Below are 10,080 nucleotides of genomic sequence, written 5' to 3'. Positions count from 1 at the left end.
GAGGCTCAAGGGCATGGTCAAGCCCAACCTGGATAACCACAGATTTGGTCTTGACAACAGCTTCAGGGATGCTTGCTCTGGTCAGTGTGGGCCTATGCATACTCTTAAAGCAATGCCTGCCCAAGCAGTTCTTGGGTTAAGTACTTATATGCTAGTCACTATTTTTCACATGTATAATTTTCAGTAGTGCTGCTTCTTTCCAAGAAGTGCTCTGAGCATGACTGGCATGACTGTGAGTTAATTAAAGATACTTAAGTCATTGTTAAGATCATAACAATCACGATAATGTAATTTTTCACTTTATGTTCTAAACATTTTCTACCATTTCCTTTCTGTTTAATAGAGAGTGCCTGTGTGTTTAAAAATGAAGTTTTTTTTTTGTTTTTTTTTTTTTATGCTCAGTAATAGGAAACATTAGGTGGGCTCTTACTCTTTATTCTGAAACTGAGCTAACAAAAATCTTTGTTTCCTTTTAGCACTTAGGCTGGTATCTTTGTCATGGCATGCAGAGGAGCCAGAAAGACTTATTCCCCAGTAAGCTACAACACCGTTGAGACTGACACTGTTTTAACTGCATATCTGAGAGCTGCTGGTGGGACAAATGGATCATGGTGTGGTTTTTATGCTTTCTTTTGTTGGTTTATGGATTTGTTCTGGAGCAAAGCAACCCGTACTGAAATTATTAGTCCAACAGAGAGCACCAAATAGCTCTGAGAGATCAGGTATGAATAAGATTCTCGTATAATCTAGATATAATAGTCCAGCTGGAGCATATATTGCAAGCATCCTGCCTTTGAGGTTTGATTTGTAGATTCAAGCTAAAGAAAATTCTGCACATAATAAAGTTTGTGCGTAATAAATAGTGTAGTATTTGTGTAAATTAGTTTTTGCTAGATACATTTTCACACGTTCATCTTTAGATATTATGTGAATTCTTTGACCTATCTTAAAACTAATTATAGAACCCTGAGCAAGTGGAGGCAGGAATAGTTTAAAATCAAAAAGACATTCTATCTGTATCTGTACAGCAGTGACTGAATAGCAACATGGAAAGTATAAAATCAGAAAGACGTTACATCTTTGCAGGTTATATGTTACTAACATCTCTGTGTGACTAATCTGATATGACTCAGACTCCTCATAAAAAGATTTGTCATTCTGTCAATTGCATTTCAGCTGCATTAAGTGACAAAGCTGGTAAGCTGTCTGTTAATGGTTGGAAAGAACATGTTGTGATTGTGTGACTGAATTCTGGAAATACTGACTAAACATTTTTTTTCATATCTTTATAGTTGGTTAAATGGACTGATAAATGTCTCTAATTTCAAAATTGCAGTTTCAGGAAGATTAAAAACATAGCAATATTTCATCACCTATCGAGTACCACGTAAGCTGTGTGTAGGATGACTTTTTGAGCTGAAGACTTCAAACCGGAAAAGCAGAATACTTTTAGATACTACCTTCTGTAAATACAGCCATGCAGAAGACAAGTAAGTAGGTGAAGTTAATTTCGGATTCTTTTTAACCAATTTTACACTGATATAGTTCAAGGTAGAAATGATCTTTAAAGTCAGCCTTATCCTCATTATGCGTTTGTATATAATTCAAATTAAAAAGACTAAATATAATGAAACTACTGTTTTCTACACTGATTGCTAATTCCAAATTGTTCTATAACATTTTATTGGGATAACTAAATAGCTGAAAGTTAACTTCTATAAGTGTATGAAAACGGTTTCTGCAATATGAAGAGGGATGGGCTAGAAAGATCTAAAATATTACAGAAAAAGATTCAGAAAGATACTGTGGCTTCACGATGCACTTGTCAAATGCTTCCCTAGAGCAATTGTACTAATTGTACAATACCAATAAATATATATATATATTAAAGTGAAAATTTTCATTATACCAAAAATAAGGGTATAATGATGTAAAATGAGGAAATGACAGACCCCCATAAGCTGATGTACCTGGTATCTAATGACATCCCAGAGGAATTAATTCTATAATATCTTTGCATATTATGAGTTAGATACCCCTTTGGTCAGTTGGCCTTATCAGGGCCAGATCAGTGATTAAAATTTAGATATGAAGGATTTGTGCTGGTGGTATGTTTGGGAGGTAAGTCATTGTCTTTCGAAACCATGGTGGATGTGAATGCAATTGGAATAGCAAATGAAGCCGGTGCTTCATCCAAATAAACAGTATGGAAATTCAGTTGGGTAAAGGAAAATACGATATAAAACTGAAGCTTGTGTGGGAAGGGGGGCAAAGTGCCCCTGTAACTTTGAGACCTGTGGGGCTGTCTCAGAAAAATGAAGGCTGGAAGGTAGTATCTCTCTTCATGTCTATTAATATCAGGAAGACCTACTTTGGGATATCATTCTGAGCTTGATCAGGAACGTGCTTTTTAAAGATTCATCAGTATGTACCTCGCAAAGATTTTGTTTAAATGACTTTTTGCAAAATTCTGGTGCCTTGGAACAGATAGAAAAGAAAAATGGGCAAAGTCCTTACTGGTAAATGCAGCTTACTAACAGCATGGGTTTTGCTTTCTTTAAAAGTAGAAGTAACTTATGAGAAGCTTATGAACTTGACAAGCCTATGCATTATTTTGTAATACGTAATATGATCTTGTGCAAAATAGTTTATTCACAGTGAAAGCAGGTGGTCTTTTGTGGGGAGAGAAACATTTATCCTCTTACTCAGCTTCCATACATCCACAGGGTTTTTGCCATGAATAGCCATGCTCATGGTAGGATGAGACCTTGAGTGATACTATACTGCTTTGATAAAATATACAAGCTGGGAAAGTCTCTATATTGTTAAATGAAATATTTTCATGGCTTTTGACTATTAATTTGTCTTTTGCCTTCATTTATTTATCTAGAAATTTTTAATATATTCCCTAATTTTACAAGTTTTTGATATCTGAGAGCTGAGCTATTATTCAAGATTTCTGCTTGTGCTAGCTTACTAATTGCAGTAGCCATAAAAAGCTCATACTAACTGCAAATTACCTATCATTGTACTCAGTTGTTAGAAATTACTGAAGCATTTCTCAGTTTATGAGATCTGCAAGGATATAAACTCAAATACTTTAAAGAAGTTATAACCAGTCTAGTAGCATTCATTATAACATGTGCTCATCAGGTGGCTTATTACACCACCCGTTGCATTTATTCTCTTCTTGTAAATCTGCATAAATAACTACTGTGCCTATATACTGTGGCATGTACAATTTCATAGCAGCTCATTTCCATCAGCTCCTGAAACATTCACAGACTTCCAAAATCGTAAGTGCTGTACATCTGGATTTAAGATTTATAACTTTAGTCCTCTCTTATTTGGGCAGTGATGGGATTATGGTTCAATTAAAAGTCACCTATAGGAACAAAAACTGGCATGTTATGTATGACAAAATCTTTTCCTGACAAGAGAAGCTGCCTGGCAAAATGATGAATTGTTACTCCATAAGGAACAGAGTTATAGCCTAGAGTTCACTGTCCACGGTTTAATTAGGCAGTCAGAGATACATCAGTGAACTTGTACTCTGATTCTGCTGAAAGCAACTTATTATTAGGTCACTGGTAGATGTTGCTGTTTTTGTTTTTGTTTTTTTTTTTTTCTTTTTTGTTCTCTTTTTGTTTGTTTATGTTTTAACTTTATGGGCAAATGATTAATTCATAAAATTTGGAAGGGTTTGCTACAATGCACAGAAGAGAAATAAATAAAAAGGATTGGTAAAAAATTTCCTTACAGCCTTAATGACTACATAAAAAAGATGCAAACTTCCCTGTTACAAGATTTTGCATTAGGGAGACAAAACTGCTTGAACTTATAAGAAACGTGAAGTAACAGTAAGTCAACAGATACGTCACACAGAGACATGAACACTGGATTGCTGAGTTGTCATATGATTAATTTTAATAGTAAGGGGATGATATGTCATAAAGTGGGGTTAGCACAGGTTTGAAGCTGCTGCTAATTAGTGTTTCCAATGATTTCTAGTTTAAATGTACTTGGATATAAAACTTTGGGCTTCAAGTCTTAAATATATTTCAGTTATTTCCAGAACAATGGATGAAGGAGACAACTGTCTAGGTTTTAACATTTATCTCTGTTTCAGCTAAAGGTCCTTTGCTTTTAATGTCACTATTAAGCGTAGTGAAAGTTAAGAAAGAAAAAATATGACCAAAAGTTGTGAAAGCTGAATGGAGATATTCTTTACAGGATGTACTTCAAAATACAAGTTTTAAAGGAAAACATTGTTTTATTTTTGCTGAGTAAAATTAGAAGACAGTTTTTGGACATTTGTAGCCTACCTTGTAGTGGTGAGATCCTCACTCAGTATGAGCATGAAAATGCTCACCTCCTCCTAAAGGGAACTGTGTGTCTAATGCCTTCTTTGAATAGCACAGTTTAAAAGTTAATGCCAGACCAAATCAATGTATTTATATTCTTTTAAAGCAGATTTAAATGTAGTCCTAAGACTTCATGAGTTTGGAACTGAATAGGCTTCTTACCTCTCTTTAGAAGCTGCAGAATTATATTCTCTTCTGGGACTTAATAGCCTGCAGTCTGGTGTCTGTTCTATGTTAATGTGTTTTTTGTTTGTTTGTGTTTTGTTTTGTTTTCATTTCTTTTTATCATGTATTGCTAGTTTACAGTGTTTTCTGATTTCTATTGGCTATTTGATAGTGGTACATATGCCAAGTTCTTCCACACTTGTCAACTCAGCTGGTAGAACAGCAAACACCTCAATAGGTCAAGTCCCCTTCTTGGGGAAGAAGAAGGATGCTTCTCCCTGCCAAACCCCTCTTCTGACTGCCTCAGTTTGATGCTGTTCATCTTAAGCCTCTTCCAGTGCCTTATCTTTTGGTGACAAAGAGAGTGGGGGGAGGGCACTAATATGACAGGTAATGAGCAGAAGGAAGACAGTGGATGGGAAGTCTGGCTCAGCTACAGTACAGCTAGCTGCTTGATGTAGCACACTACAGTGATCTGACTTGATGGCAATCCTTGTTAAATAGAAGGTTTTCTATTAGTTAGAAGGTTTTCTTGCTTGTCGTTTTGAGTAGAGCTGGCCAAAATATTTTCTGGTGGAGTGTTTTTCAGTTAGAAAATGCTAATTCATTTCAAGAGAAATATTTTGTGGAAACATGACAATAACAAAAGAATTTCATTTAAAAATGAGAGTGCTCCGTTTTAACTTTTCAGAAAGGAGCAGTAGGATTTTCCATTTCAAAAAACATTTTTTTTTGCAGTTTTTTATTTTTTATATGAAATGTTATGGTTCCTTTGCTTACAAATATAAAAACCAAAGCTGATATGAAACATTTTGTTTACTGGCAGTGAGATATTTTGAGTGATCAAATATTTTAAGCATTTCATTTAATTGAACAAAATCTGTTTTTTTTTTCCATTTAAAAATGTAAAATTGTATTAAAAATGGAAATCTCATGATTACTCTTCAAACAATAAATTGCAGTAAATTCCTCATTCTTTTATTCTGAGCCTTGTAATTGATCCTTGAAAATACTATTTAAACAGATTTTTGCCTTTTATTATTTATCACATTTCATGTATAACGTGTCCGATGAATGTCCGATTAATAACTTAGTTCAAGGGATGATTTCATGATTCGTTTTGTATATCTTTTCCTTTATTGGTGATCTGCAAAAAGTTTTTTGGTTGTTTTTGTAATATCCAAGGGTCAGCCTCAAAAATAAAATAGGTTCATAGTAGTTTCATTACAGAAACTTTTAAGGTTTATTTTCATTTCCATTAGGTAGAGGCTCTCCATTGAAGCCCTTTTGTGCCTCACACCGAGTCCTATTGTTCTTGGTGAGATGCTTTTAGAGGTGAGATTCTCTATTAGACTTAGTGTGGCTGCATGTTAAAAGTATTTGCTCCAGAAGTAGCAAAATTAGGGGCATATCTAACGAAAACAGAAGGGAATGTTCAGCTTATTGAGCACACACTGTGGGCTCAACTATGAAGTTCTATCAGAAGTCATTGCAAAGTCAGCATTTGTCAGTTGTTTCTGCATACCAGACAGTAACAGTAGCTGACTTTAAGGTAAACAGTAAATATAAAATAAAGGACAGTATTTTCATGGTATAAAGATCTAGAAGGACAACATGAGTTACTCTTTCTTTCTTGCATGAGAAAAAAAAGTTATAATCTAAGCCACAGATTCTTCTCACTTCCCTCCCTCACACTAGCATATTGCTCCAAGGACATTAGAGAGATGGGCTCCATGAGCCATGATATCAAATGCCAGGCATGCTGTGGAGGAATTGGATGCATCATTTGCTTACTTCTGGCACCTATTTGGATGCCTGGAGAGGAACTGTGCTGTTCCCAGTTATCTCAGGGGAACTGTAGATCTGTTACTCTTTGAGCGGTACAGTACATCCCTGTAATTCCTTCTAAAAACTAATAATTAAGAGACTTTCATAATTAGAGATTTTGCCATTTCAAATACAGAAATTTCTCCTAAACTAGGAATTTTAAAAGGGAATTCTGTATTGAGTTTATGTGGCAAGGGTTTGGTAGCAGGGGACTGCAGGGGGTGGCCTCTGTGAGCAGAGCCCAGCAGCTGCCCCATGTCAGATCAGAGCCAGCTCCAGCCGGCTCCAAAAGGGACCCACTGCTGGCCAGAGCCAGGCCAGTGAGCAATGCTGGTTGGGCCTCTGGGAGAGCAGATTGAAGAAAGGGAAAAAAAAACTGCTGCACAACAGCAGCTGGGAGAGTGAGGAGTAAGAACCAGCCCTGCAGACCCCAAGGGCAGTGCAGGAGGAGGGCAGGAGGTGCTCCAGGCACACAGCACAAGTTCCCCTGCGGCCTGTGGAAGGGCCCCTGGTGGAGCAGGCTGTCCCCCTGCAGCCCATGGGTTCCACATGGAGCAGATCTCCACGCTGCAGCCCATGGAGAGCCCCCGCAGGAGCAGGCCCCAGGCCGGAGCTGCAGCCCGTGGAGAGGAGCCCACGAGGAGCAGGGGGTCTGGGGGGAGCTGCCACCCATGGGGGACCCGTGCTGGAGCAGGGGCAGAGAGTGGCCATGAAGGAGTGGCAGAGACAAAGCATTAGGGACTGACTGCAGCTCCCATTCCCCTTTCCCCTGCACTGCTCAAAGGCAGGACGTAGAAGAGGGTGGATGGGGGAAGGTGCTTTCGGTTTGCTTTTAGTTTCTCATCATTTCAGTTTGCTGATGATAGGCAATAAATTATATTAATCTCCCTATGCTGAGTCTGTTTCACCCATGATGATACTTCGTGAGTGATCTCCCTGTCCTTATCTCAACCCCTGAGCCTTTTTCACTGTATTTTCTTCCCCTTTTCTTTCAGGAGGGGGAGTGAGAGAGCAGTTGTGGTGGAGTTCTGCTGCCCAGCAGGGTAAAAACCACCTTACAAGATTTTTTAAATCTGTTTTAACTTTGAGCCAAGTATAGCTGACAACAGGAAACATCCTTATTAACCAACATTGTCCATGAAGGATTGATGAACTTTTCAACATTTTCATTCATCAGTGAGGAAATTTTTTCTTTGACTGTATTTCAGGAGAATGGCATATTTAGCCTATTCCCCAACACAGTCTCTGTGTAATCTATAATCAACCATCATATTTTCTGTGGTATTCTTTGATTGAATACACTGATAACAAGAATAGAACAAACATTTAGTTTAAGTTTTATTTTCAAATACGGTAACGCCTAGTCTTTCCTCTTCCTTTAAAATGGACTACCATCTCCTGATTTTTTTTTTTAAACAGACAACTGCACTATTGCTGTTTGTGCCATTGCTGCTTGTTCATCTCAAAATAATGGTTTGATGGACTTTCCATTGGCCAGATACTACTCAAATGAAATACTCTAAATCTGTCTTTAAAATTAAGGAAATACTTAGGATGCCATTATTATTTCTTTTTGCATATAAATAGAGAGAAAAAGAGTTAGTTGAAAGCATCAGTATGCTAAGGTAGCCATATTGAAATAATACTAAGTGCTAGAAATGTTCAATGGGACTGGACAAAATACTTTTTACTGCAGTGGATCAAATTTGTAATGAATATTGCTTCACAGGGAAGTGGTGGTTTAAAGTCCCTGGAAAAGCAACTCAGCTAATGATGCTCAATTCAAAATACATACGGCACAATTTTTAATCACTTTATTAAATGAACTAAGAACAAAGAAGTTCTGGAAGCTAATAAATGTAATATGTTTATTTAAATATGTTTAATTTTATATATTTTACCTTAATGTGAACAATATTGCATGCCATTCATTATTACGGGTTTTGTTCTTTCAGATGAAGTAACAGACATACTTTGGGCTAGATGCTGAGTCTAAGTACAAGTCAATTATTCATGGATAAAGGTAAACCCCTTATTATTAGCAATATTTAGAAATGCTGACTTCAAAATAACTTTTACAGTGATATTAGGAAGAAATAAATTATGCCAGGAAAAAATGACTAACAGTAAAATTATACACATTTATTTTAAATATCAAAGAATATTTTTTAATAAAAACAACTAACAATATATCTAAATAGCTATATCAAGAAAAAAAGTGTTTTCTTTGCATCAAGTTGTTTTTCATTTATTTGGTAGGCAGTCTCATATTGTCAAATAGGTTACTATCAAGTACATACAATACTTAAGGTCTTTATCGTAGCTATGCAATCTTTTCTTTAACAAGGATTTACCAAGTAACTTTAATATTCACCTTGGGGTGAATCAGTGTAAATCTGAATGGTTCCGCCTGGCTAAAAGGTCTTCCATATGGTCTTTTTGATGTGCTGGAAATACTTCTGAAAAGTATTAAAATATGGAATCTTATCAACCTATCTGGAATACAGGCAGATCTGGGAAGTTGTGCCTATTTGTCCTGTTCTGGACAATAGCAAGTCTATCCTCTACCAATAGAATTTTTTTTATTTTATTTTTTTTTAGATTGTGCTGTATTTGTTCCTGTTATTTGAACTCATATGGGAGAGGGAAGAACTCTAAAAACTGATACAGAAAGGTTAGAAATGGCAAGTACCTACACAGCCTTACCAAATTCTTCATTCACTTACGCCTATGAAAAGCTTTTGATAGTTATCAGTTCATCTGAATGAGCTGATTATGTGTGTTAGCTTAGTGCCATGACACAGATTCATGAACTTCAGGACAATTATCAGTTTTCTTGTCTATATATTATCAGTCTTTATTGTAAAACACTGAGAAAATACTTTGGTTGCACTGGCAGTAGGGACTGAGGATGGGGGAGGTTGAGTGCAGCATACTCTGGTTTCTCTTCAAATCGTATAAATCTTTCCCCCTTACTAACGATTTATGTGGAGAGGAACAAGCACTAGTGTTTTGGAATTTTCTGAGGCTCTGCTTCAGCTTTTTAGAGGTTTAAAACGGCTGAAAGCGGGAACCATCCCGCAGTAGTCAAGGTTGGCCACCTCACATCCGGCACAGCCGCAGCGCCTGCCTATGAGTTACAGGCGGGGAACTCGGGCCTTTGCTTCACCAGGGCTGTCCCAGGGCAGCAGTGCGACCAGGTCGCGCCCGCCGGCTCTCAGGGGCTGACAGGGGGTGGGCGTCCCAGGGCAACGGCAGCTGCACCCACGGCCTCTGCCTAGAAACAGCCTCTGTGTAGGCGGCCATTCGTCGCTGCCCACCAGGCACGGGGAGGGGCGCCCAGCACATTGTATAGCCATCCGCAGCGTGCTGTGGTGGTGGGTGTGGGAGCTCATGCGGCGGGGCATGGGAGTTCTGTCCCTCTTCCCTTTTGAGTCCATCCTATCTACTGGCAGTCTCTGTGACCACAGTTTTTGCCATGGTCTCTACCAGGCAGAGAGCTTGCCCCCAAAAGACTGTGGCAACCCAAATAGAGAGTCTGTCCAAAACCGTGGCTGTACAGGTCTCTGGATGCAGGGAGTGCCAGAGCCTGCTGCTGCCGGGGCAGGGTGGCAGGTATTCCACCTGTGTGAGGTGCAAGCAGGTGGAAGGTCTGGTCAGCGTGGTGGCAGAGCTGAAAGAGGAGGTTGAGAGACTGAGGGCCATCAGGGGCTGTGAGCGGGAG

General features: G+C 38.2%; 1 long non-coding RNA gene across 1 annotated transcript; it reads left to right on the top strand.

Annotated features, from left to right (window-relative positions):
• The first annotated feature begins 223 nt into the window (after nucleotides 1-223).
• On the top strand, nucleotides 224-8,379 carry LOC308194087. The gene is made up of 3 exons (XR_013950249.1): nucleotides 224-722; nucleotides 1,337-1,490; nucleotides 8,312-8,379. It is a non-coding gene; the product is annotated as an uncharacterized lncRNA (long non-coding RNA).
• Nucleotides 8,380-10,080: the final 1,701 nt, after the last annotated feature.

The sequence above is a fragment of the Anser brachyrhynchus genome, assembly GCF_964034855.1.
Source record: "Anser brachyrhynchus genome assembly, chromosome: 4".
In the NCBI taxonomy this organism is placed as follows: domain Eukaryota; kingdom Metazoa; phylum Chordata; class Aves; order Anseriformes; family Anatidae; genus Anser; species Anser brachyrhynchus.
This window is presented reverse-complemented; position numbering and strand designations above follow the sequence as displayed.